Below are 26,805 nucleotides of genomic sequence, written 5' to 3' on the forward strand. Positions count from 1 at the left end.
AGATTCTATTTGGAGAAGTAAACAAAGAATTTGAACTTGTTTCTTTGTGTACCAAAAGGCAACAAGGGATATCACTGCAGGAAGACCTGGCTGTCTCATCTTGTAGTGCTTCTGCTATACATAAAGTCTACCATGAAGAAAACTGAATCTTATAAGCCTGCTGCAGATGAAGGGGAAAAGAAACTGCATAAAGAACTGGACAAGAGTTTCCAAACTAAGTCAATACATATTTGACTGAAAAGGTGGCATATGGGACAATGGGGGAAAGTGTGTTGGATAAAGATGGATAAAGTTTAAGAAATGAAAGAGGCTAAAGACATAGAATACACAGAAGCTTCACATCTCATTTCAGAACTTTCATCCAGAAAAGTCACAAGATACCAGAGATGGAAAACACCAAACAATTATCACAAAAAAAAATGAAATTGATAGCTTGGCCTCAAAGAAGAGATATTAGGAGACACCTCCCCCCACTGCTTTGGAGAGGCGGAGGCAGAGGTCCATAAGTATGGAACATTATAAGATAGGACCAGAGTTTTTTGATGTGCTGACTGGTTTTGCTAAATTTTTTTCTTTTCCTCTTTAAAAAAGTGTATAAGGGATGTCTCTCTGGGATAGGAGAAGAATGGAAAGATATGGGAGAAATGTAAGTGATATAGAAGTAATTTAATTTAAACAAATTTAATAACTTAAACAAAATACATGAAACTGACAGTATCTTATGTAATAAAGATGATGAGAGGAATCAAGTTAACCAAAAGAAACATTTAAATGCCAAACAATACATGAGCAACTGGGGTTTTTCTCACGGAGCCAGGCATTTGCTCTGGGTTGGTTTTTTTTTGTAGGTCATTTTGGCCCTCGAAGAATCACATGCATTTTGCTGAGATGATGCAGCAATTCCTGATTGGTCTGCAGTGATGGAGGCTGCACTGTCACAGAGTCAAGAGGAACCTACTTGGTGGAATATCTGGGGAAAATGCCTATTGTCTAGATTGTGATGTATAGTCAGTAATCAGTTCATTCAGTTTATCCAACAGTATATGTTTATCTGGGTCAGGCACTGCAGATGCCCATTGCAGATGGACAACCAGTTGGGCCCAGAACTGAACAGGAGGAAGAGAGCAGGGTAGATTACATTTGGGAAATGGTGTAGTCTTTGCAGTCTTTTTAATGATCCCAAGCTGCTCCTTGACCTAAAAACCAAATTCTTAATACAGTAATGCTATGTGGTTGTGAATCTTGGAACACTACAAGCTCTGAAAAATAATCAAAGATGTAGGTAACCCAAAGGGCATTGAAAAGTCAGATAGTGGGTATATTTGCTATAGCATTTCCAATGAAAGATGGGGATAACAAATGGACATTTGGGTTCTGCACTAATACTTGGAAAATCTAAAGACCCAGAGGAAGACTTTCAAAACATTGAGTGAACACGGACAAGAAACAGGACAGGAAGTCATGGAAAGGTGAAAATCTGCTACGAAAGAGAGAATACACAACAGTAATCTGATCACTTCAACCTCCAATATGTGTTACCTAATATTGACACTATTTTAGTTATTAGCTAATGGTATCTCCAAACTGCCATAACTCCCTTTTTCTGAAAGTTTATAATGTATTTCATGTTCATCATGTCCAGGATTTAAGTTCCAACAACAAAAAGCAGTCATTTGACATGAGCTCCTACTTCTCACCTTCACCTCATCTCACAATCCTTTGATATCCTCCCTCACTCTCTCCCCTTTAATTCCTGTCCCTGAAGAAGTGGCCATTGTCTTTACCAAGACTAAGCTTTCTAGATGGACTTACCAAGGCCAATCTATCTTGATTCTATTGGTTCTTGTCTTCTCCAGAAGATGGTTTCCACTGTTATAACCTCTATCATCATCACCATCATCATCATCATCATTCTACCTGTCTGCTGGTTCCTTTCAGCTGCCTACCAATACACTTATCTCCCTCATCCTTAAAAAAGAAAATTTTTTGCATCTCAAAGAGATCAAAGAAAAAGGAAAGAAATTTATATGTACAAAAATATTTACAGCAGCTCTTTTTGCGGTGGCAAAGAATTGGAAACTGAAGGAATGCCCATTGACTGGGAAATGGCTATACAAATTGTGATATATAATGTTATGGAATAAGAAATGACAAGCAGAAGGATTTCAGAAAAAACTTGGGAAGATATATATGAAATGATATAAAGTGAAGTGTACAGAATGTTATATACAGTAATAGCAATATCATATGCTGATCAACTGTGAAAGACTTTGCTATTTTGAGCAATACAACGACCTAAGATAATTCCAAAGGATATGTGATGAAAATGCTATCCACCTCCAGAAAAAGAACTAATGGAGTCTGAATGAAGATTGAAGCATATTTTTGTACTTTATTTTTCTTGCGTTATTTTTTTGGGCTATGCTTTCTTATAGAAATATGTTTTGCATGACCTCACATGTGTAATCTCTATCAAACTGCTTGCCTTCTTGAGGCAAAGAATGGAGGGAGGAAGGAAGGGAAAGAATGTGGAACTCCTCTCATTCTTCACTCTCCTCAACCTAAATTCCAATTTTATTACTTAACTGAAACTATCCTTACCAAAGTCAGCAATAATCTCCTACCTGCCATATTTAACGGATTTTCCCCAATTCTCATTTTTCCTGATCTCACTGCTCCATTAACACTGTGAATTCTAATCTCCTCTCTAATCTTCCTGATATCTGTCCTGGGCAGGTATAGGAAAGTTGGTTAGAGAGGAAGGTTTGCAATGAAGGATAACGATTTCTGTTTTGGATCCAGTTCAAGATTTCTAAAATGCAGTTGGTTATTCAGGACTGTAGTTCAGGAAAGAGAATATGACTAGATATATAGATCTGGGGGAGAGGGATCATCTGCAGAGATAGAAAACAATTAGATTCATGCAAGTCAATGTGATCACCTAGTGAGATAGTACAGCACCAAAAAAAAGAGGGACCAGAATAGAATCTATAGGACACCCCCCCCCCCGAGTTAGTGGGGTCATCATGAATAAAGAACCAGCAAAGGAGACTGAAAAGAACAATCAGACAGAAGAAGTAGGACAAAGTAATACCATGAACACCTAAAGAGAAGAAAGGTTAAACACTAGACTGGAGAGAGCTTAGAAAACATTGAGAAGGGAAGTAGAGGCATCAAGTATTTACGGCATTCTCAGGGGGGGTTAGCCTAAAAAGTATGAAGAAATACAAGATGATAGTTAGCAACAAGGATGGGATCAAGTGAATCAGGTTTTTTAACAGATGGCAGAAACGTGAGCCCGTTTGTAGGCAGCAAAGAAGGAACCAAGAGATAGGAAGAGACTGAAGATGAGAGAGTGGGAATGATATTGGGCACAACTGACTGGAGAAAATGGAAAAAGGATGCATGTGGAAGAGTTGGTCTTGGCAAGGAGAAGGGCTCTCTTTATCCAAAACAGGAGTGAAGGAGTAGAGGATAGAGGAAATATCTGAGTCATGTGAGATGAAGGAGGAAAGGAGAAAGGTTCTCAGCAATTGGCCTCAACTTTTTCAGTGAGGTATGAGGCAAGATCCTCAGGTGAGCTGATAAGAGAAGATGTCTCAAAAAGATTTGAGGAGAAATGAGAAGGTTTAGAACAGTTGCTACAGGGTGTGGCATAGTAAATAAGAAAAGTAAAGAATGATTACTGAGCTGGAGTGAGGGCTCAACTGAGTGTGTGTCTGAATGTGTGATTATGTTTAGATGACATAAATTTGCAGTGAACCCAAGTCATAGTATCACGATTTCTTCCAGTTCAATTCAATAGCTTATAAATAGAAGTGAAGGTGGTGGCAAATGGTAGGAGTAATCTTAGAGATGGTATATGATAAGAAATTTATCAATGTTAGGTAAAAGACCAAGGGATTCAAGAGAAGAAGATACTGTAGAGTTGATTTGGTTCACCAAAGGTTCAAGTTAGGGAAGGAAGGGCAGTGTAGTTAGCGCGGGGATAATGGCCTCGTAAAAAAAAGAACAGTGGAGAGAACGGAAATCATAGTGAGGAAGAAGGAAAGGATTAAAGGTCATAAAGCACAGGCAAAGCTGGAATGACAAAAGAATTGAGGAGTCTGTAAACACAAAAATACAATAGTTGTGAGTGATGGCCAGCTCAGTGACATGGCCATCTCTTGAGTGACTGAAGTGAAATGGAGGAATAGATGATGAGAATTGAGTAGACTGAAGCATTGGGAAGTCTGATTGATGGAAAAATAGATACACAGACACTGTTATAAAGACATGCATACAGGTATATAAAATATTATATAAGTATGAATTAGTAGTAGTAGTTGCACATAATTTGAGGAGGGATAGAAGACTAGCAACTAAGAAAAGGAAAGTCTTCCAGTAAAAAAAACCAGCCCATCAGCACTTAAAAGAAGCTAGGGATTTGAAAAGACAGAGGAGTGAGGAAAAACAATTCAGAGTTAGAACTTTCCTAAACCTTTACTTACTGGCCTACAGTGTCAATTCATACACAGCAAAGAGCCAATTCTACTCAATAAATATCATTTCAAAGTATTTGATGGCCTATTCCTTATCAATCCTACTTCAATTCATTCTAGCAAGTAACTGGATGAAGATGCACAACACAGGTGACAAAGCTTGCCATCAAGTCCAAGTCTATGTTCAAGATCTATGCCTCTGGTGAAGAGGTGACAGAATCCATTTGGCTTCTGTAAGTAAGAAAAGACCCAAACAATTTGCATCCCAAGGGCAGTCCTAGATATTAGAACTAAAACAGGTTTTCTGTAGTATGAGGTAAGAGGAAAGAATTCCTGAAAATTGTGTGAGCCATAACAGCACATTCTAGAATCAAGAGTCCTTCTATATCCTGTTATGAAATATACCTGAGAAGTCAGACAAATCAACCTGATTGTCAATACTGTTCAAAAATATTTCTGACACAATTTTTAATAAGACTCACGAAGGCAGCACAGTACAATGGGAAGAACGATGAGTTGGACCCAAAGGTGGCTGTGTCATCTTGGAGCAGTCACTTACCCTTTCCTAGACCTGTGTTTCTTCATCTGTAAAATGAAAGGGTTTTCAGGGCTTCTCAAACTTTTTCCACTTGTGACCTCTTCAGCATTTTATAAACTGTGGGTTGTGACCTCAGTTTAAGAAGCACTGGACTAGATGACCTCTAAGATCCCTCCCAATTCTAGGTCTAAATTTTTTTTAAATGAGCAAGATAATCACTTATGGTATGTAACCTAATACACAGATTAAGATAATTCTTATTTGGTAGTACTCTTAATCACCTAAAATAAGCGGTAAGTCTTTACCACTAATGAAGTCTAGAAATGTTTCTAAATAGGGAGATGTTGCCAAAACAGACCTAAGGAAGATCAAAACATGGACAGTACAGATACAAAAGGAAAATTAAACTTGTAAAATGAAAAATAACATGTAGTTAAATATATACACATGTGTATATATAAATATAAATATATACATATACATATGAAGCATTTGCTGCAAAGTAGAAACCTAGGGAAAAAATGACAGTCAAGATGCTTTTGGTCCATTGATGATAAACAGATTTGCATAAGAGAAGATGGAAAGACAGGAAAAAAAGAGAAAAGGGAAAGATAAATGAGAATAAAAATGGAAGTAAGATTTCACAAGAACCCTGACTAGTGACACATAAAACAATTAAAACAAAGTGAATCAAACATCAGAGGGCTTATGCCCAGTGGGAGGAAACCAAACCAATATCTGAAGACCTGCAGTGGTGGAGGAAGGGTAAGTAAAACAATCCTTCCTAAGGCCCAGGTACCAAGCTTCTGCCACCCTTAATACTCAGACTCAATCCACTACCAAAGTCTTGGCCACAATCCCAACAGAAAACATTTTTTAAGAACATTCTAGCTAGGGCCTGGAATAAAGCTATCTTTGCTTAGGCTATGCATTCTATTGTACTGTGGTTAGTAAACTCTCTCTTCCTCTAAGAATATCTGAAATTAAAAGTCAGCATGTACCTAGGCAAAAAACTCCCTTTCCACTTATATGAACCAAAGTAAGCAAAACCAGGAGAATTTGTGTGTATATATACACAATGACCACAGTAATGTAAAGGAAAACAACAGTGAAAGACTTCAGAGGACTGATAGTGATGCATGACCTCCAAGCCTCCAAGGAGTAATGACACATTTTTAGACATGGTCAATGTGCTGACATGTTTAACTTAACTATATTTATTTGTTATAAAGGAGGTTTTTAATGGGGTGACAGAATTCAAAATGGCAGAAAAAAGGGGGGAAAAGCACTAACAAACCACTTGAAAAAAAAAAAAAACAACTCTTCCCAGCTACCTTTTCCCCTTTCTTTCATCCTCAATACCTCAATACTACCCCCGGACAGTTCCTATTCAGTTTAGTCCTTTTTTCCTAATGTGCCCTCTGGAACTCCAGAGGAACTCTACTACCCTTTGGAGTAGACCTTTTCCTCTTTCATGACTTTTATTTTCCATCTTCTTCTACTCACAGAAACCTGGCTATCCCCCAGAAGAAAAGCCATCCCCAGACATGCATTTTCAGCACTACTAGATCAATCAATCAACCAGTGATCTGGAGTGGACCTGGAGTCAGAAAGATCTGAGTTCAACCCCTGTCTCAGACACTTACTAGCAGTGTAACCTTGGGCAAGTCACTTAAATGCTGTCTACCTCAGTTTGCCTGTCTATAAATTGGGAATAAAAATAATGGCACTTACCTTTCAGAACTATTGAGAAGATAAAATAAGAAAATATTTGTTAGGTGCATTGCAAACCTTAAAGTGTTATATAAATGCTAATTCTTATTATTATGATAATTTTCAAATAAATACCTACTGCGTGCCACACACACAGAAGCTTGGGATACAAATACAAATACAAAAAGGCCCTTACTCCTCACTCTACAAAAATGGAGACATGTTCACAGATGATTAAATACAGGATACATACAAAATAAATACAGCGATAAGGACCCCAGGAAATTAGGAAAGGCTTAAACCTGGAGGGGATTTAGGAGTTCCGAGGGCAGAGGTGAATAGGGAAAGCATTCCATGCAGGGGGGACAGCCTGTACAAAGGCACTAAGATGAGAGATGGAGCATCACATGTAAGAAACAGCAAGAAGACCAGGCTGACTAGACTGTAGGAATCATGGAGGTGAGTAATGTACAATCAGCCTGGAAAGATAGGCTGAAAACCCTAAATTAAGGGCTTTAAATCCTAAGCAGTAAATTTAATATTTTATCCTAAGGGAAAACTTCTTGAGCAGGATAATGACAAAGTATGACAAACTCTATGGAGAAATGATGTAGGAAGACCAAGTTGGAGGCTACTGCAGTAGTCCAGGTAAGTGGTGATGAGTGTCTGAGATATGAGTAGACAGAAGGGGACAGATGGAACAGATGTGGAGAAGATGATATCAATCCTCCAATCAGAGAGAGAGACTACGGGTGTCTCACAAAGTTGTGAGGGCTCCCTATTACTTCTATGATCAAATAAACTATTCTGTTTAGCGTTTAAAACTCTACACAACCTCATTTCAGGCTAATTTCATACCACAGCCCTTCACACATTATAGAGTCTGGACAACATGGGTCTACATATTGTTTCTGACACATTCTATCAATTTCATGTCTGTGTACAAGTTTTCTCTCATGCTATAATGCTCTCCCTCCTGGCCTCTACCTCTTAGAATCCCTCATTTTCTTGAAAAGGCTCACTCAGGGTTACTCAGTACCTCCAAGAGGAAGCTTTTCCTGACCCCCTCAGTTGTTGATGTTCTCATTATTTCATATTTATTTCGTATAGATTTTGTCCTTCTCTGTATACATGTTGCTTTCCCTCCACAGACTTATTTTTGTCTTTATATCATGAGCACACTGCCGGTCACAAAGCAGCTGCTTAATATAGAGTTGTTGAATTGAAATGAACATATTTGATCCCTTCTATATTGTCTCAGCTTGTTTATACTTACTTAGTTTTGTCATATAGAAACTGACCAATAAAAAAAAACTTGCCTTTCCATTACTAAAGTATTAATTAGGAGCTCAAATCAGGAGCAATGCAAATATTCCTGAAAAGCCAGTGACTTATTACTCAACACTGAAAAGTTACTGACTCTTGACAGCTGTGACAAGGATCTTCCTTACGTACAATGTGGGGCAGTGGAGTCAAACTCAAATAGAAATGAAGAGCACTGAATTCCTGCGGGTTTAGGGATAAGGATTAGCAGGCAAACCACACACTAATATTATCCTTATTTTACTTTGGTTTTTATTTATTTTGCTCAATAGTTCTCATTTCCATTTTAGTCTTGTTCTGGCCACACTTGGGAGCGTTGTGGGCCATGTGTTTGACACCTCTAATGTAGGGAAAGGGTTCTCTCAACCAAGAATTTTTGGATAGATTTCCATAAGTACTGCTCTGTGGCTGTACTGTGCCTATCTCTGAAAGCGTGTCAACTTCGTATCACTGTAGGTTTCAAGGCCAGGTTCAGTTCTTACACAGTGTCCCACAGCCTATTTCTTTTCCTCTTACCCAAAGAACTCATTCTATTTATCACCCCTAAGCCCAACTCTTGGGACGAAATGTTCAATAAGATAGCTGGTTTTCTTCTGAAATATAGATGAATCTTACTGCAGTTATGTGTATGTTAACATTCATCATTAGGAGTCAAAATGTTTCTTTATATGACCTAAAACGAGAGACAAGAGGGTAGGAAATGTAGGCAGAAAGAAGATAAGCACTGTACATTAACTTTTTAAATTCTGTTTCTCCTTTTGTTAGTAGAACAATAAAAACACACACAAAACCTCAAAAAATCTGTGTCCCTGCTTCAGGGAAAGAAATAAAAAGATAAGTGATGAGACTTGTACTCTGTCCACAGTATGCCAGGCGAGGAAATAAATCACAGCTCATCAAAAGCAGTAAGTGGAAAAGAAATTAAGTAGGTCCACTGAGGGGCCAGTGAAAAAAAGGGGCCAGCCGGGAAGGCAAGGTGTCCCAGACAGGTGACATTTTGCCAGACTGATCTTTCAAAGGAAAATAAAGGTTTGGTTACAGAATCCCCCGCTCAGAAACTTTAAACAGCTCACTCTTGGACTAGGGTTCTGGCAAACAGCAATGGAAAAGGAAGTTCCAAGAAACATTAGGACAGGCACTCTCAGCAAGGCCCAGCCACTGGCTGGAGGCACAGCAGGAGGTAAAGAAAGAAGCCTGAGATAATTCCGGCCTAGAGTCTGGAGGATTGGGATACTCTCCATGTTGCTCACCTGCCTACTCCCCTAAGTTTTACTCTAATGCACCAAGGTAGCATGGCAATACCCCTGGGCTCTAGAATATGCTACAAGAAGATTCAGAGCTGTCAGGTCCTTCTCATGCCGGGCTAGGAAGGCTTCAAGGAGAATCAATAGGCTAAGCTCCTGCAGAATGGGTCCTATTTAACTCGTGTTTGTATCTCCAGCATTTAGCACAGAGTCTGGTATACGGAAAACACTATGAATTGAAGCAGAAGCCCAGATACAGACTATATGCCTTTAGACTCAGGTCCAATCTAAGCTCAGAAAGGTTGATCTTTTTACAGATGAGGAAATTGAGGTTTAGATTATTTGACTTGATCACTGTCACAAAGTAACTTCAGGATTCAGATTCATTTCTTTTGATCCCAAATCTAGCACTCTTTAATGTTTGTGCTCTGGGGAAAGATAGGGAGGGAAGGTACTATCAAAAAAAATCTTCAGTTCAGTTATGTCCAACTCTTCATGACTTCATCTGGGGTTTTCTTGGCAAAGATACTAGAGTGGTTTACCATTTTCTTCTCCAGGAAGATAAGGAAACCGAGGCAAACAGGTTAAGCAACTTGCCTAGGATCACATGTCCAGTCAGTATCTGGGACTGTATTTGAACTCAAGTTTTCCTGACTCCAGTCCTGGTGCTCTATCCATTGTGCCCCCTAGCTGCCTCAAAATAAAGGTAAGGACATACATTCAAATGAGATGAATGAAGGAACATAAACAGGAATGTAAATTATATATTCAGTGAGGAGATAAATCTGACTGGAACAGAGGCCTCTGTTAGGGAGTAAAGAGAAATGAAGAAGAAAAGGTTAGTTGTGTCCTCCAGTTAAGATGACGACATGAAAGGTCACAGAGGATCCCAGCTCACTCGTATATTCCCCAGAAATTATCTAAAAAGTGCTCCAGACACAATTCAGTTATCAAGAACACCAAGAGGAAGAGAAGGAAGCTCATCCATCTAGTTCCGGGCTTCACGAAGAGACAGACAGAAGTCTGTGAGATCCAGAAGAGCTGTGCCACAGAAGCCAATGTGAGTCCTGGTAAATGGGGCTGAAGTCTACCAGTGCTCTGAACAGTAACACTCCAGGGAGGTTAGGAGTCAGCACAATTGCCTATAGTTTGGGTCTTAAGCCAGCGTGATCTTACCCTTGACCTATCAGAACAAAGACAGAAGACAGAGTTGGCCTCCAAAAAAGTGGATGTAAGCAGAGAAAGAAAGGCTTGCATTCCTTAGGGCAGTAAGAGCCACATCAAGAAACAGGGACAATGGAGAAAGCTGGTGTACACCTGGGCTTTGTGGGGAAGTCTGAGATCAGCATAATCTCCAACATCTGGGTAGGACCTATCAAGGCCACAGAAGGGAATGAAATCAACTCTGAACTGGAATCTGCATCACAAGAAAGAGAGACAGACTGAAGTCAGCACCCACAAAGAACCACTAGATGCCTCAGAAAGAAGCCAGGGATTGAGGCAGAAAGTGCAGCCTATCAAGAATGGTAACTACATGTAGGCTGCAAAGGGGACAGAACCAAATGGTATGTATAATCAACCCATTCAAGATTGTAAAACAGAGACAAGAAGTCCCAACCTAGAATTAAGGGTGGAAATATGGGTAAACAAAAGAAAACATGGAACACAAATATTCCGAAAAGCAAAAGATAAAGGGTTAAAACCAAGAATTAACTTCCCCTACAAAACTGAGTATAATCCTACAGAGGAGAAAATAAACTTTTAAAAGAATAAAAGACTTTCAAGAATTCTTGATAAAATGCATAAAGCAAGGTAGAAACTTTGAAATGCAAACAGAGTCAAGAGAAACTTTTAAAAAGTAAATACATTTGAGAAATTAGAAGCACTTACTTCCTGGCTAGAGACAGAAGAGACAAAAGTCCTTTTCAGAATCCTACTGTATTCAAGTGTCATAGAAGGAATTAAAAACAACCAAATAAACATTTTTTTGTTATGGTTCAGCCTTTTTTCAGTGGTTTCCAACTCTTCATGACTTCATTTAGAGTTCTCTTGGCAAAGATACTAGAGTAGTTTGCCATTTCCTTCTCTAGCTCATTTTACAGATGAGGAAACTGAGACAAACAGGGTTAAACAATTTGCCAAGGGTCACACAGCTAGTAAGTGTCTAAGGATGGATTTGAACTCAGGGTCTTCCTACCTCAAGGCTGGTCATTCTATCCATTTAACCACCTAGACGACCCCAAATAAACACAAGGACTGGGTGTAGTTTGTTCTGTTTTGTTGGTTTAAAGAAAGAAAAGGGAGGAGGGGAACATTAGGAAAGAAAAAAGAAAGAAGAACTTACAATTTCTTGAAACTAGAATGAGAAAAAAAAGTACAAACACAGAGAAAAACACAAGGGAAACAAGTACCTTGTAAACCTCACGCCCATTGAAATCAAACTAAGGAGGGTTGAACGTACACACAAAAAGTGTTGGGTGTGGAACTTCACTAAATTCAATAGGGAAACAGGCAAATAGGCAAGGATGGGGATGGGGAAAGGGAATTTAAGAAGGTGGATAAAGTCAGATTAGAAATAGTCACAAGCAAAGCAATCCTCATATTCAAAGAGAGCACCATAAAAGGATAAAGGGGGGAATTAAACAGAAAAAGAAAGTACAAGGAATGAGATATGGGGTAGGAGCTTCGTGAGGAAAGTGAACAAAGGAGAACAAACAAAGCCTTTCCACTTAAGATTTCTGGTATTGATAAGGTCTCATCTTTTTCTCCATACCTCCTTCTTTGCAAAGAAGGAGGCAGGAGGAAAAAATAGAAGAAAAAAAGAGAATGTAATGAATAGAAATACACAATTAAATACACAACTGTCTACTCCAGTAAAATTTTACTTTATGCACCAGTGTAGCATGGAAATAATCCTGGGTTCTAGAAGGCTCTGAAAGAATATCCAGGTGTGTCAGGTCCTTCCTACATCAAACTTGTAAGGCTTCAAGTAGAATCAACTGACTAAGCTCCTTCAGAGTAGGTCCTATTTCGTTTTGTGTTTGTATCTCTAACACCTAGCACAGTGCCTGGTATGTAGCATGTATTCCATAAATGACTGGAATTGAAGTATATGTCCCAATATAGACTGTATGCCTCTAGAATTAAGTTCAGAGAGGGTAACCACCAGAAAGTTGATTTTACAGATGAGGAAATGTGTGGTGTGTAACTGGAATGTTATCTAACTCACTCATAAATGAGAAAAAGTTAGCAAAATGAATTAGAAAGCAAAATCAAACAATATGTTATTTACAAGAAACACAGCTGAAGCAGAAAGATTCACATAAGATTCGCAGAAAATTTAAAATTAGAGACAAGAGCAGAAATTACTACACTTCAGGTGAATTTAAGAAAGCAAGGGTAGAAATTATGATCTCGGGCAAGGCAACAGTAAAAATATGTATGACTGAAGAGGCAAGCAGGAAAACTATATGATGCTTAAAGGCACCATAAATAATGAAATAATATCAGTAATTAGTATATTTGCACTGAATGGCATAGTACCTAAATACTTAAAGGAGAAGTTAATCAAAATTACAGAGAGATACAGACAACAGAACTAAAACACTTCAGACTTTCAGGGTGCCTCTTTCAACATTTTTGAAAAAGATATGTAAGAAAGAAGGACCTGAACAGAATTTTAGAAAAGTTAAACATGAAAGATCTCTGGATGGAATTGAATGGAAATAGTAACAAATATATATATTTCTCAGCTGTGTGTGACACTTTCACAAAAAAAGACCTTGTTCTAGGGCATAAAAAAAATCACATTCAGAAAAGCAGAACATTCAGAATAACCATAATTGATCATAGCAACAAAAAATATAATCAAAAAAGGGCATTTGAAGAAATGATTAAAAGTTAAATGGAAGCTAGATAATTTAATTCTAACAAATATGTGAATTTAAAAATTCATAGAAACAGATAATTTCATATTTTAAAAAAATGAAAATGAAACAACATCCCATTGGGGGAAAAAGCCAAAGATTTCTTAGGGAAAACTTCAAATCTCCAAATATTTTCATCAAATGAGAAAGAATAGATCAATGAATTGGGTATGTTCTTTAAAAAAACAACTAGAAGAGCAACAAATAAAAAAACTCCAATTAAACACAAAAAATAGAAATAAAAGATGAACAAAACTAAAAACAAAAAATATCACTAAAATTGATGACTAAAACTAGAGGCTGTTTTTTAAACTAAATTAGACAAAACTTTAACTAATCTGATAAAATGAGAAGAAAACCAAATTGGCAATACACAAAAATTAGAAGACAGAATTCACAAAAACTAAAGAGGAAAAAATAAATTATTAAGTATTATGCCCCAATTATATGCCAAAAACTTGATAACAAATGAAATGGATAGATATTTACAAACATGTAAAATATCTAGTTTAACAGAGGAAGAACTAGAGAATTTAAATGATCTAATCTTAGAAAAAGAAACTGAACAAGCAATAAAGAAAAAAATCCTAGGACTAGTAATTTATTCCACTCAAAATAACAGAATGTATAAAATATAAGAAAGTCCATCTAAAAACAAACACATGGGAATTATATGAATATAAGAACACAACACACTTTACAGAAATAAAGATTTAGATAACTGAAGAGATATTAATTGCTCAAAGTTGGCAATATAATAAAAATTATGATTCTACCTGAATTAATTTACAGCTCCACACTATTCCAAACTACCAAAAGTTTACTTTGTACAACTTGAAAAAAATTAACAAAATTCATACTGAGGAATGAAAGATTAAGAATATTTTTAAAATAATGAAAAAAGTAGGAAAGAAAAGGACCAATCAATACCAAATTTCAAACTATACCACAAAGCAAAAATCATCAAAATTATTTGGCACTGGTTAAAAAAAAAGTGTCAGAGATTAAATACACAAGACTCAGAAACAACTGAACACAGTATCATAACGTTTGACAAACCCACAGTCTCCAACAACTGGAGTAAGGATTCACTTAATTCAACAAAAAGTGCTGGGAAAACTCGAAGGCAATCTCACAGAAATTAAGTTTCAGACCAAAGTTTCGTACCATATGCCACAATAAGCTTCAAATGAATGCATGACCTAAAAGGTCACACCACAAACAAATTAGAAGACCAAGGAAGATCTCTTCCACAACTATGAAAAAGGAAAAAGTTCTTGATTTAAAAAAAAAGGATAGAAAGGATCCCAACACTTGGCAGAGAGGTGATAGACTTAGAGGTGCAGAATAAAGCATACTTATCTGTTAAAAAGGACGGCCTTTATTTGGAGAAGGGAGTTATGGAGGGACAGAGGTTAGTGATCGTGATGCCAAAAAAAAAAAAAAAAAGGAAAAAATTAAGAAAAGAATTTTGACAAAATATTTTAAAAAGGCAGAAGAAAGCAGAAGGAAGTCAGAATCTGGTCACAGATAAATAGGGCAATGTTGGAACTATTACGATAAACTTAATATATACTTTTTAATAGTATTTTGTAATGTGACATTCAGAGATCATAAAGAAGGCACTGACACAAATAACAAGAAAAGAAAGAAAAAAGCAAACTGTGACCAACTTCTGAAAAACTATGCCCTGTGGGCAACATGGGGAGAAACTCAAGGTTTTTAAGTAGGGGAGTATCTTGAGCCTCATGGTAATTATGGCGCTGAGTGGCATGAAGCAAGAAGGTAGAGATTAGAGTGAAGGCTACTACAATAATTCAAGCATGAATTATTCAGGCATAAATTCAAGCATAAAATCCTAGCCTAAAGTGATAGTAAAACAGAACAGAAAGGAAGGGTTCAAGAGACATTAAAAAGAGAATTTTAATCACTGATTAAGTATGGGGCAGGGCAAAAGGTGAAAGAGGAGCTACTATGGCTCTGAGACTAAGAAAGTAATTTTAGCTCTTTTCTCACAACAACCTTGTTGGGTAATAAGATGGTGATGATGATGATGATGTACTTTACTTAAGATAATTAGATAAGCTCTACAATTTTAGGTGAAAAAGCATTAATTGAATAAGCAGAAGAACAATTTAGTAATTTTTAAAAATAAGATTCTATTTTTTAAAAGAAAAATATGGAAAATCTGATTAACCTATCAGTTAAATCTCAACATATTTATAGGAAATAGGTAAAGTCCTAGAATTAGCCATCAAAAAGGCAGTACATAACTTGTCTAAAGGGGTATATTCAGGCACAGAACTGCGAAATATGGCTCTTCCTTGAGTGGCACTTAAAATATTCCCACAACTCCTATTATTAACATAATGTTCAAAAATAGACTTTTTCAAAGTCATTATGATCTTCTGTGTAAACAGTATTTGGGATAAGCAATCTGCATTCTAAAAATGCACAAAAATGTGGTGACAGGAACAGCAGCCATTTCAGACATCAAAGTCAAAATGACAGGCTTTACAAATTACAAAATAAATGCCTGATTTAGCTGTTGAACATGAGTGTGTAAATACAAGGAAAATCAATGCAACATGGCTACGAAGTTTAGTAAAACAACGACCCAGGTGTAGATTCAGATACAAATCAGGTTTCTAATAAACATCTGAAAGACTAGAGGCACATCTGCACATACAGATAATAAAGAACAAAAGAACATAAACATTATGTATAAAATTGCTCCATGGATCCATCACTTAAAACAGCACCTGCTTAATAAATGCTTATTGATACTAGGAGCTGCTTAAAATCTGTGTAAGGAAATAAAAGTGGGCTGAATGATGCTATCTGCTGATGCCCTAAAAGGGTATCCAACAATTGTTCACACTTGGATAGCTCTTTCTAGGAAATGGGGTTCAGGGGGATTACGATTCCAGGTACTGTGAATCAGTCAAGTGAAAAGTATTTATTAAACACCATCTGTATGCCAGGCACCGTGCTGGGATATGAATGTAAAAATTGAGCCTCTGCTTCCTCATCCGTAAAATGGAACAGAAGCAATTCTTGTACTTCACAACTTGCATGTGGCTATTATGAGTAGAATACTTTATAAACCACTCAATACAAATTAAGGGTGTTAACTGCTAAAAGTGCTAGGCAGCTAGATGACCAAGCAGGATAGGTGTCTGGGCCTACTGTCAGGAAGACCTGAGACCAAATCCAGCCTCAGACACTTCGCTGTATAATCCTGAGCAAGACACTTGCTCTGTTTGCTCTAGTCTCCTCAGTTGTAAAATGACGATAATAATAGTACCTACCTCCCAGAGTTGTTGTGAGGATCGAATGAGATAATATTTGTAAGGCACTTATCATAGTGACTGGCATACAGTAGGTACTTAATAAACGCTTGTTTTCTTCTTTCCTTTAATACTGGTTCATTCATTCAAGAACAATTAATAAGCACCTATTCTATACAATGTATTTTAGTAGTCTGGGATTGGAGGAATGAAGAAATAAGTTAGATCACTCAGAGATCATAAATTTATAATCTAATCTAGTAGTAGGAGATAAAACTACAGATAAAAGCAGTTCTGATTTAAATCTGACAGGTACACAACTGGACTATAAAGTATTATAAGATTAGATAGAACAGAAATCGCAATGCAAACTGTTTATTTCAATACCTGGTTAAGGGGGAAGATGTCTAAAATATTTGGTTAAGTACTTGACTGAATCTGTGATCAAGATGCAAGTATTCTCTCTGATGCAGACTGACTGCACAGAAGGAGAAAGAGAAACACGCAGAAAAAACTAGAATGTCTAACAGAGCCAAGAGCACAGTCCTTGGCATTAAAGGAACCACATCAACCCTTGTGTTTTTTTCTCATCCGATCTATTCATGATTGATATATTTGGTTGAGTGCGTAAAAGAATCTAGTTTTGGGAGGGATTCGGGGGAGGGGTGTCTACTTTAGGATAAAACTCCACAGACCATAACACTTCCAACCCAAATTCAAATCTATATCTGGATACAAATCAAAGCCTGAATGGCAGTTATATATATATATATGGCTTCAGTACCCAGAATCAGACCAAGAAGGATACCCAAATATGTCATGTGCCTTTTCTTTTGTAAGTGCTTATTAACTGAAAAAAATGTTTAAAAGAAAAATACAACTTTTAGGATTAAACCTCAAAACAAGAAAAAGAAATCCTCGTAAGAGATGCAGGCCACAAAAGAGCCTGAGCAGCAGGAAGCAAGCCTTCCCTAGAAACCTCACTTAGAACTGACAAGCAAATGTCCTGCTGCTTTTTCTTCCTTGCCCCTTCCACTCAGATAGTAATACACATCTAATACAAGAAATTCTCCTGTTTGCTTACAAGTTAGGAAAGTTCTACATATCACTGGGGCATTAAATTGAATCAAAAGGACCAGAGGTGTCAAACCGTTTGAGATTAAAATACTGTCCAGACTCTACTACTGAAAGATGTTGCAGAAATGATATACAATGGATTAGTCTCAGTTTGGTGAATCAAAGAAAAATATCATGTGTCTGGAAACACTGTGCAAAATGTGGAAAGAGAAATGGTAGACACATAGTAAAGAAATATAACATTTATATGTTCAGTTAACAAGAAAAAAAGCCAGAAAACAGAAAAACATTTTATAAAAATCATACATATTAAAGGAAGAAATCTGACCTATCTATAATCACATAAAAATGTTCCAAATCACTAATAATTAAATAAATGCAAATTAATGTAACTTTGAGGCTCTACCTCACACCCATCAGATTAGCAAAATTCACAAAAAAAGGAAAATGACAATTGTTGGAAGGGACTGCTGAAAAACAGGCAGAGTGGTGCATTGTTGGTAGAGCTGTGAATCAGTACAAACATTCTGGAAAGAAATCTGGATCCATGTACCCAAAATTACTTAACTATGTATATCCTTTGACTCAACGATACCATTACTAGGCCTCTACCCCAAAAAGATCAAAGGAAGAGAAAAAGTACACAAGTACAAAAAATGTTGTTGCAGCTTTTTTGTGGTAGCAGCGTATTAGAAACTAAGAGGGCACCCCTATCAATGGAAAATGCATGACCAAATTAGTACAGGAATATGATGAAACACTAGTGTACCACGAGAAATGCAAGGGATGTGTTGGACCAAGGATGAAGAATGCCACCTATCTCCTGACAGAGTGGGGATGCACTAAATATAGAGATGAGACCTTTTTCATATGGATAATGTGGGAATTTGTTTTGCTTGAATATGCATAGCTGTTACAAGGATTTTGTTTTTCTTTTTTTCTCAATTGGGGGAGGTAGGAAGGTAGGAGGGAGAGAAAATGAATACTTTTTAATTGAAAAAAAGTAATTTTTAAAAATTAAACACACAGATATTCACATTGTCTGCGTATTTCTGCTTTTCCTACTGATTATACACATGTGGACACAGAACTGGTCACACCTAGTAGTAAGTATAAAATACAACTTAAAGAGTCTATTCGAGGAGCAGAGCTCACTTCAGTGTTTTACTTTCTCAGTCTTACTGTCTCCAGCTCTGACCTACAGCACTATGGACCCTCATCTCATATGGCCTTAAAGACCTACCTGTTACCTGTCTCTGCTTGACTACTTGGACTTGACTTGCTGCCTGTTGGAGGTGGGGGAGAGAAGGAGGGAGAGGAAGAGGGAGAGAGAGAGAGAATGAGAATAGAGGTCAATGCCAAGGTATGACCTTGTAGATCAGGGCAAAGAGATAAAACATCTTAGCTGTGGGAAAGCTGACAAATGGGAGTTGGAGTAAAAACTGCCTGAGGCAAAGCAAGCCAGGACCTGTGTATGCAGTTGGGCATAAGAAGAAAGTAGTTGCAAACCAGATGCTCAAGAATAGCAAAAGGGGAAACAGGTCCTCCTAGACACAGACCAGGCCTTGAAATCTTCAGTCCTGGGCATCCAACAATGCAGAAACAGAATAATCCCATAAGCTATATAATAATAAGTTTGAAGGAGCTTGAGAACAAAATTACTTTGAGGAGAAAGTGGAAGGACGCAATAATCATTAAGAATGTGGCTACTGTTTCCAATGCTTTATCAATTTCTGTCCTAATTAAATGTTTTACTATTTTAAAAAATTTACCTTCTTCATGAAAGCTATCCTGATGTATGCAGGATCAAATACTCTCTCTCTCCGCATATATATACATACATATATATGTATATATATACACACAACCATATATATATAGTCTGTATATATATGTATATTATACATATATCTGTGTATATGTCTTATTATCATATCTATCTGTATATATGTATGTACACATATATTTTTACACACACACACACACACACACACACACACACACAGAAAGCCTGAATTCTCCTTCTAAAAGGTGCCCAGAAGTGAATACAGTACTCCAGATATGTTCTGATTAGGGCAGAATACTAGAAAACTCTTAACAGCTCACTCATTCCTCAGCCCCTTGTTATCCGATTTTGCACATCATCATGCAGTTTATCAACTGCTTTCTCCAAGGTTAACAATATTCTCTCAGCTTTCACGATGTTTTCTCAGTGTGTGTAAGAGACATAACAAGCAAGCCAGTTTGGCTAAGCTATAGAATTCATGAGGGAGGAAGGATGTGAAATCAGTCAGGAAAGATTAGTTGAAGTCAGATTGTGAAAGGCTTTTGAATCTTTTGAACCAAAAAGACATCTATATTTGATCCTAGATGCAATAGGGAGTCAATGAAGCTTTATGAGCAGGGCAGTTACCAAGGCCATACTGTACTCAAGGAATTTCCCTTTGGCAGTTCTGTGGAGGGCTGAAGAAGAAAGAAGCTGAATATTATCACTAGAAAAATTTAGGCAACAGGTGATGAAGACATGAAATAGTGTTATGGTTGTGTAAGTAGAAAGAAACAGAAGGATGCTATGGCTGCTGCAGAAATTAAAACAATAAAAATTAGCAACTACTCAGATCAGGAATGGGGAGAAAATGAAGAGTTGAGAATGATTCCATGTTTCAGAATCTGAGTGACTTGAAGAATGAGTAGATTTTGAAGATTATCAGTAGAGAGACAATAATTGGACCCATGAGAGCTGATAAGATATCAGATAGACTCAAGAGAAAAGAGAAACCTGGACAGAGCTTTGGAGAACACTCCCAATTAAAAAGGCACCATATGGATGATGTGCTAGCTAAGGAGACTAAGAAGACAGGCCAGAGAAGTCGGAAGAGAACCAAGAAAATCCAAAGAAAATTTTTAGGGGAGAGCATCTATTTTAAAAAATAAAGATTTAGAAAATACAGTGAGCTTTGGAAAGGGGAACAAGAGATAATGCATTCTGTGTAGGGTACCATAGTCTTCCCCCCTTTACTTTTATTTTTATAAGCATTTATTTTTTCACCCTCCCACTTCCTCAGCTGAACAATTGAAAAAGAAAATGAAAACCTTCATAACAAATAAACATAGTCTAGCAAAACAAACGACCACATTAGCTATACACAACCAAATATTATGTTTTATTATTGAGGTGGAGAATCAATCTAGTTCAACCTTATCAATGAACTAAAACTGTCTTCCCCAAAGTGACCAATGATTTCTTAATTGCCAAATCTAATGACCTTTTTTTTCAATCTCTGTGCTATTTGACCTCTTTGTAAATCTTGATAATGTTGACAACCATTTTCTCCTAGATACTCTCCTCCTCTTGGATTTTCTTGACACTGGCTTCTCCTATTTCTCCTCTGACTGTCTATTCCTCAATCTCCTTTGCTAGACTTAATTCATGTCACTCCTACTAACCATAGGCATTTGCCAAGGCTTGTTTTATACTGTTTGGTTTGATTATCTGAGAAGCTCATGTGGGCTCATTAATCATCTCTGTAACAATAATTCTATGACTCCCAGATCTAGAGCTAGTCTCTTTTCTGAGGTACAGTCACCCATTACCAACTGACTTTGGAAATCCTGAACTGGATCTCAAACTCAATATATCCAAAATAGGACTCAATTGTCTTTCACCCTTAAACTCTTCCCTCTTCCCAACTTTCCTATTAGCTACTGCCAAGGACAATACCACCTTTCACCTTCCCCAGTGATCCAACTGAATGCCAAATCTTGTTGTTTCTACCTTCATATCTCTTGCATACAAAAGTATCCCCCTTCTTTCCACTCAAACAGTCATCACCCAAGTTCAGTTGCTCATCACCTCCTACCTGGACTAGGAGACAGTGGCTTGCTAAATGGCCTTCCTACTTCAAGTCTCTCCTCAACACCAGTTCATCTTTCACACAGCTGCCAAAGGTTGTTGTTTTTTTTAAGTGTACATCTGATATTTCACTCCCTTACTCACTAAGTTAAATAAGATTATTATTATCTGCAGGGTCAAAACATAGTTCTCTGTTTGGCATTTAAATCCCTTCACAACTTGCTCCCTTCCTACCTGTGTAGTCTTCTTACACTTTCCCCCACCTCTCCATGCCACCTACGATCCAACTACAGTGGCCTACTTGTTCTTCCTTGAATACACTACTCCATCTCCCAGTTCTATTACTATGAATGGACTATTCTCCATGCCTGGAATGCTCTCCTCCTCACCTCCACCTCAGAACTTATCTAGCTTCCTTCTGTGTGAGGCTTTTCCAGATTCTCCTCAACCCCACTCTGAGTTGCTAAGGCCTTTCTCTTTGGGGTTATCTTGTATATGCCTAGTTTATATCTGGTACATACAGTTACTTACATGTTGTATTCTACATCAGAATGTGAGCTCCTTAATGGCAGGGTGAATATTTTTCTCTTTTTTTTGTATCGTTAGCACTTAACACTATGCTTGGAACATAGTAAGCACTTAAAAAATGCTTAGTGATGAGTTGGTATTGTGGGATTGGAGTACAGGAACGGAAAATGTTGAATGTGTAGATTTAGTGGTCATCCGCATAGATAACTGAACCTGTGGACCCTAAGGAGATCACTAAGACAAAATGCAGAGAAAGGAGACACTTTTCATGACCTTTCTGTAGCATTCCTTTCTGTAGTTGACCACTCTACTAATACCCTCTCTTCCCTTGGCTTTGGTGACAAAACTGTCTCCTAATCTCTTCCTATCTGTTTGATCCCTTCTTCTTGATCTCCTTAGAGCTAGCATTTTACGAATTCATCTTCTTCCCACCTCCTGCAGACAGAAATCTACCAGGGCTCTTTTTTTAGCTTCTACTCTTCTACTCACTCTTCATTAGCAATCTCATTTCCTTCACTCCAAGGGCTTCAGTTATTCCTACACCATACACGTGATTCTCAAAGCTATATACTCAGTATGAGTGGTTATACTTCTTTTTTTTTATTTGTTTTCAGTGTTCTACAATCACTTTCATATATCCAAGATTTTTTTCCCCTCCCTCCCCCTCCTTCCCTCTTACCTTTCTACTCCCTCCCTGAGACAGCATACAATTTTACATAGGTTCTACACATACATTCCTAATAAATATATTTTCACCTTAGTCATGTTGCATAGAAGAATTAAAATGAATGGGAGAAATCATAAAACAAAACAAAACATAACACAAAAGAAAATGATCTGCTACATTCTGCGATCCAATTCCATAGTTCTTTCTCTGGATGTGGAAGGCATTTTGCCTTAAGAGACCACTGGGAATTTTTTAAGTCCTTGCATTGCTGTGAAGGGCTAAGTCTACCAGAAAAATTCTTCACACACTGTGGTTGCTGCTGTGTACAGTGTTCTCCTGGTTCTGGTCCTTTCACTCAGCATCAGTTTATATAAGTCCTTCCAGCCTCTCTGTAGTCTTCCTGTTCATCATTTCTTATAGCACAACAGTATTCCAGTGGTTATACTTCTAATCTGCATTTTGGGCCTGTAACCAAAGGTCATCTCATTTTAATGAGACCAGAAGCATCTTCTTATTAGAGCATAAAGTATCATGAATCTGTATTCAAAATAAGTTGGTAAAAAGATAACTTTTTGGTGGAACTTTACTGGGCTCCAAAAATTTTCATTATACATGCATATGATATTTAATCTGAAGATAATTAAGATTTTCAGGACAAATAGAGTCATTTCACTTAAAGGAAAAAAAATGCCACCACAATTACTTATTGACCACTAATAATGTTACCAGAGATGCTAGATAAAATATTATGACAATAAGGACTCAGATTTGAAAAAAATTTTAACCCTAAATAACCTCTCTCTAAAATGTTCTGCAACTTTTACCAATTATATCACCTAAATGAAATCCATAGCATAATAACATTTAAGCAAAGTACCAAAAGAGTGAATAAATCAGTCCATACTGTGCAGGAGGTTAGAATTTTTGAGAAACATAACACCCCTATTTCTAGAAAAGATATTTCTCCAGGAAAAAGGATTAAAGATATTAGAAAGGGAAACAGAAATAGAGTAGAATTTCCATGCATTGTCAGGCATGGTTAAAGAGCTTTAATAATAAGTGCTTAAATCAGTTTTAATGAGTACTTAAAAGACAAAATTTTTCTATATCTATCGTTAAATATTCATCAGTCCCTTTCTTGTTAAAAATCATATAATTGTTTCAAACTACAATTGTTACAAAGATTCATTTTTTAAGATCGTTTTACAGTCTGAATGCTTCAGATCATGACTTCCCAAACCACACACATAACCATCAACATGGACCTTTTCTCCACTTATGGCACTCTGAAGCTGGGTTTGTCATCACCTTTGTCCTTCTTGCTCCTCCACAAAAATGGAAGAATTTAACACATAATAGTATTCCATTTCCTCGTTACATTCAAACCAACTGCATTCTTCATTTTCTTTCCCATTTTGTACTACTCTTTGGACATCAATGTAAACAAATGTCCCTTTCTCCACTGCATTTTAGTGAAATGAAATCACAGATGCATCTCTGCTGTGGCTTCCCCAGACAGATCAATGTTCAGATATCAAGGCAATTCCCACGAATGGCTCACAACCAAACATGTAACATTGAATATGGATCTGCTAAGCTTCAAAGTGTACATATTTTCAATAGTAACAGCTTGTATTTCTATAGCACTTTAAGGTCTGCAAAACACTTTACATTAAATTCAAAAAATAATTATTACACACCAACTATCTGTGAAGCACTCATTAAAACAGGCACTAAAGATATGGTTCTTGTTCTCAAGGAATTTACATTCGCCTAAAGGATACCACAGATATACACATGTACACAGATATACAAGATAATTTGAGAATGGAGAGGGAATTAGCAACAGGTAAAAACAAACACCACAGATAATCTAAGGAAAAAGAGAGCACTAACAGCTAGGGGATCAGGAAAAGTTTCACAAAGCAGATGGCACTGGAGTTGAGATGAAGAATTCTAAGAGATGGAGACAGAAGAGTGAGTGAATCCCAGACATGCTGGACAACCCGTGCAATAGGCTGAGATGGAAGCTGGAAGGTGACGTTTGGAGAACAAGGAGTAGACCAGTTCGCTGAAACATCCATCAGGAGGAAAAGTGTAAAATAAATTTAGAAAAGGTAGGCTGGAGCTAGACTTTTCAAAGTTTTAAATACCAAGTTGAAGAGTCTGTGGCTCAGCACAGGCAGCAGGGAGTCACTGAAGATTATTACGGACATGCACTTTGGAAAAACTATTTTGCCAGCTGCGTGGAAGATTGATTGGGTAAGGAAGAGGCTGGACGAAGGAAAGCTACACTAGTTGGTAGTAGGCTACAACAACAATACAAGAGAAAGGTGAGGAGGGTATGAATTAGGATGGTGACCATGTAAATAGACGGAAAGGGACAAATGGATGTGGAGATAAAAGGAATGCTTTAGAGATAGCACTGGCAAGATTTAGAAACCGGCAGGAAATGGAGGTAAAGGAGAATGAGGAACTGAAAGAATCAAGATAATTCCAAGGTTGCAAGACTCCCCTGGTGGGAAGATGGTGATGGAATTGGGGTCAAGGCAAAACTAGACAACAGCCTTATGAAGAAAGATCTAAAGGGTTCAGTGGCCTGCAAGTTCAGTAGGAGTCAACAACGTGGAAAAGCACCCTGGAAGGCTAATAAGATTATATTTTCATTATTAGGTAGCATTAAGAATGGCAAAGAATCCAGGACTGGGGTGGTTACAGTCACTGGACCCCATCAAACTACCTCTGGAGTACTGCTTCCCTCAAAGCTCCACATTCTATGGCAAAAACTCAGAAGCTGGAGGTCGCCCAGGAATGGGCAACTAGGATGACGAAGGACCTCAAGTTTATGTTCTATGGGTACCACCGGAAGGAACTGGGGATGTTTTGTCTGGAAAAGGCCAAAGGCTTGGGGGAGGGGAGGGGAGGACAGCCGTGTTTAAGGACACGGACCAGGCCTGGCCCCAAGGGCAGAACTGGCTGTACCCCACTTGTTCCTCCCCACAACCAAGCCCACTCCCATTTCGTAAAGGAGGGCGGCGAGGCTCAGAGAATCGGGGTGACTTTCCCGCTGTCACCCAGCTCAGTGCCAGAAGTGGAAGCGACGCCAAGGCATCTTTATGCAGAATTCGAGCGAACCTCTCTCCATAGAAGTCCTCCTCCCCAACGCGAACCAGAGGGCACTGCCATCTCCACGAACGCAAACCAGAGGGCACTGCCATCTCCACGAGTCCGCGTCCGGACGTGGCAGGAGTTACCTGCAAGGTGGCAGTCCCCTACCAACCTCCTCTCCAAGCAAACACAGGCGCTCCGTCCCCGGACTTCGGGAGTCTCCCACCCCACTCCAGCGGCGGCAGCCCCGGCAGCCCGGGCACCACAAGTCCGCCGTGCCAGGGGCTCCCGGGCACCACAAGTCCGCCGCGCCAGAGGCTCCCGGGCACCAACAGCACCCAGCGCAAGCCCGCCGTGCCAGGGGCTCGGACGCCAGCACTGCTGGCGCCTCCTCGTTGGGGGGCACGTGCACCCAGTGGGTCCGGTCCGGTCCGGTCCGGGCAGGGCGGCACAAGAGGTGCAGGGATGTGGGTCACATCCACACGCACAAACGTCCGGAGACATGGGGGAGAGCGCGCGTCCTCCGGGCTAGAGCAGCCCTGGCGGGGGTGGGGGCTGGGGAAGCCTACGGGAGTTAAAGGTCCGCCGGCCGCCCGGCCCGTCCTTCCTCCTCCCCGCCCCGCACCCCGCTCCATCCCGGGGTCCCGGGGCGCCATCCCACGGAGGGCAGTCCCGGGCCAGGGGGCTCGGGGGGCGTGTCCTACCTGGGCCGTGGCAGGCGCAGGAGCTCCAGGCAGTGGGGTCGGGCCCGGTTCAGGGCCAGGGCCGTTCGGGATCACCCCTGGGGAGGAGGCGCCGCCGCCGCCTGCCCATCCCCCGCCGCCCGACTGCGGCGGGACCTGTGCGTGGGTTCGCGGGCCGGCCCGCCGGGCTGTCCCCTCTCGGGTACCGTCTGCGTCTACTGGCGACGGCGGCGGCTGTGGCTGCTGCTGGCTGCGCCCAGCCGCGGCTCTTGCTCCGGCCCCCGCTCCTCCTCCTGCCGCCGCCGCCGCCACCGCGTCCCCACCGCTCCCATCGCCGCTGCGGCGACTACTGCAGCGCCCGCTGACCCGACCCG

The 26,805-nt window shown here is 39.0% G+C and overlaps 1 protein-coding gene across 2 annotated transcripts in view; it reads right to left on the minus strand.

Annotated features, from left to right (window-relative positions):
* The window catches only part of TTBK2 (tau tubulin kinase 2), a 232,985-nt gene extending 206,400 nt beyond the window's left edge, over positions 1–26,585 (minus strand). For both annotated transcript variants that reach the window (XM_072623579.1, XM_072623577.1), the window contains exon 1: positions 26,453–26,585. The gene's annotated coding sequence lies outside the window, so the exon portion shown is untranslated. The remainder of the gene's footprint in view (positions 1–26,452) is intronic.
* Between the last annotated feature and the right edge of the window lie 220 nt (positions 26,586–26,805).

This window comes from Notamacropus eugenii, chromosome 7 (assembly GCF_028372415.1).
Source record: "Notamacropus eugenii isolate mMacEug1 chromosome 7, mMacEug1.pri_v2, whole genome shotgun sequence".
In the NCBI taxonomy this organism is placed as follows: Eukaryota; Metazoa; Chordata; class Mammalia; order Diprotodontia; family Macropodidae; genus Notamacropus; species Notamacropus eugenii.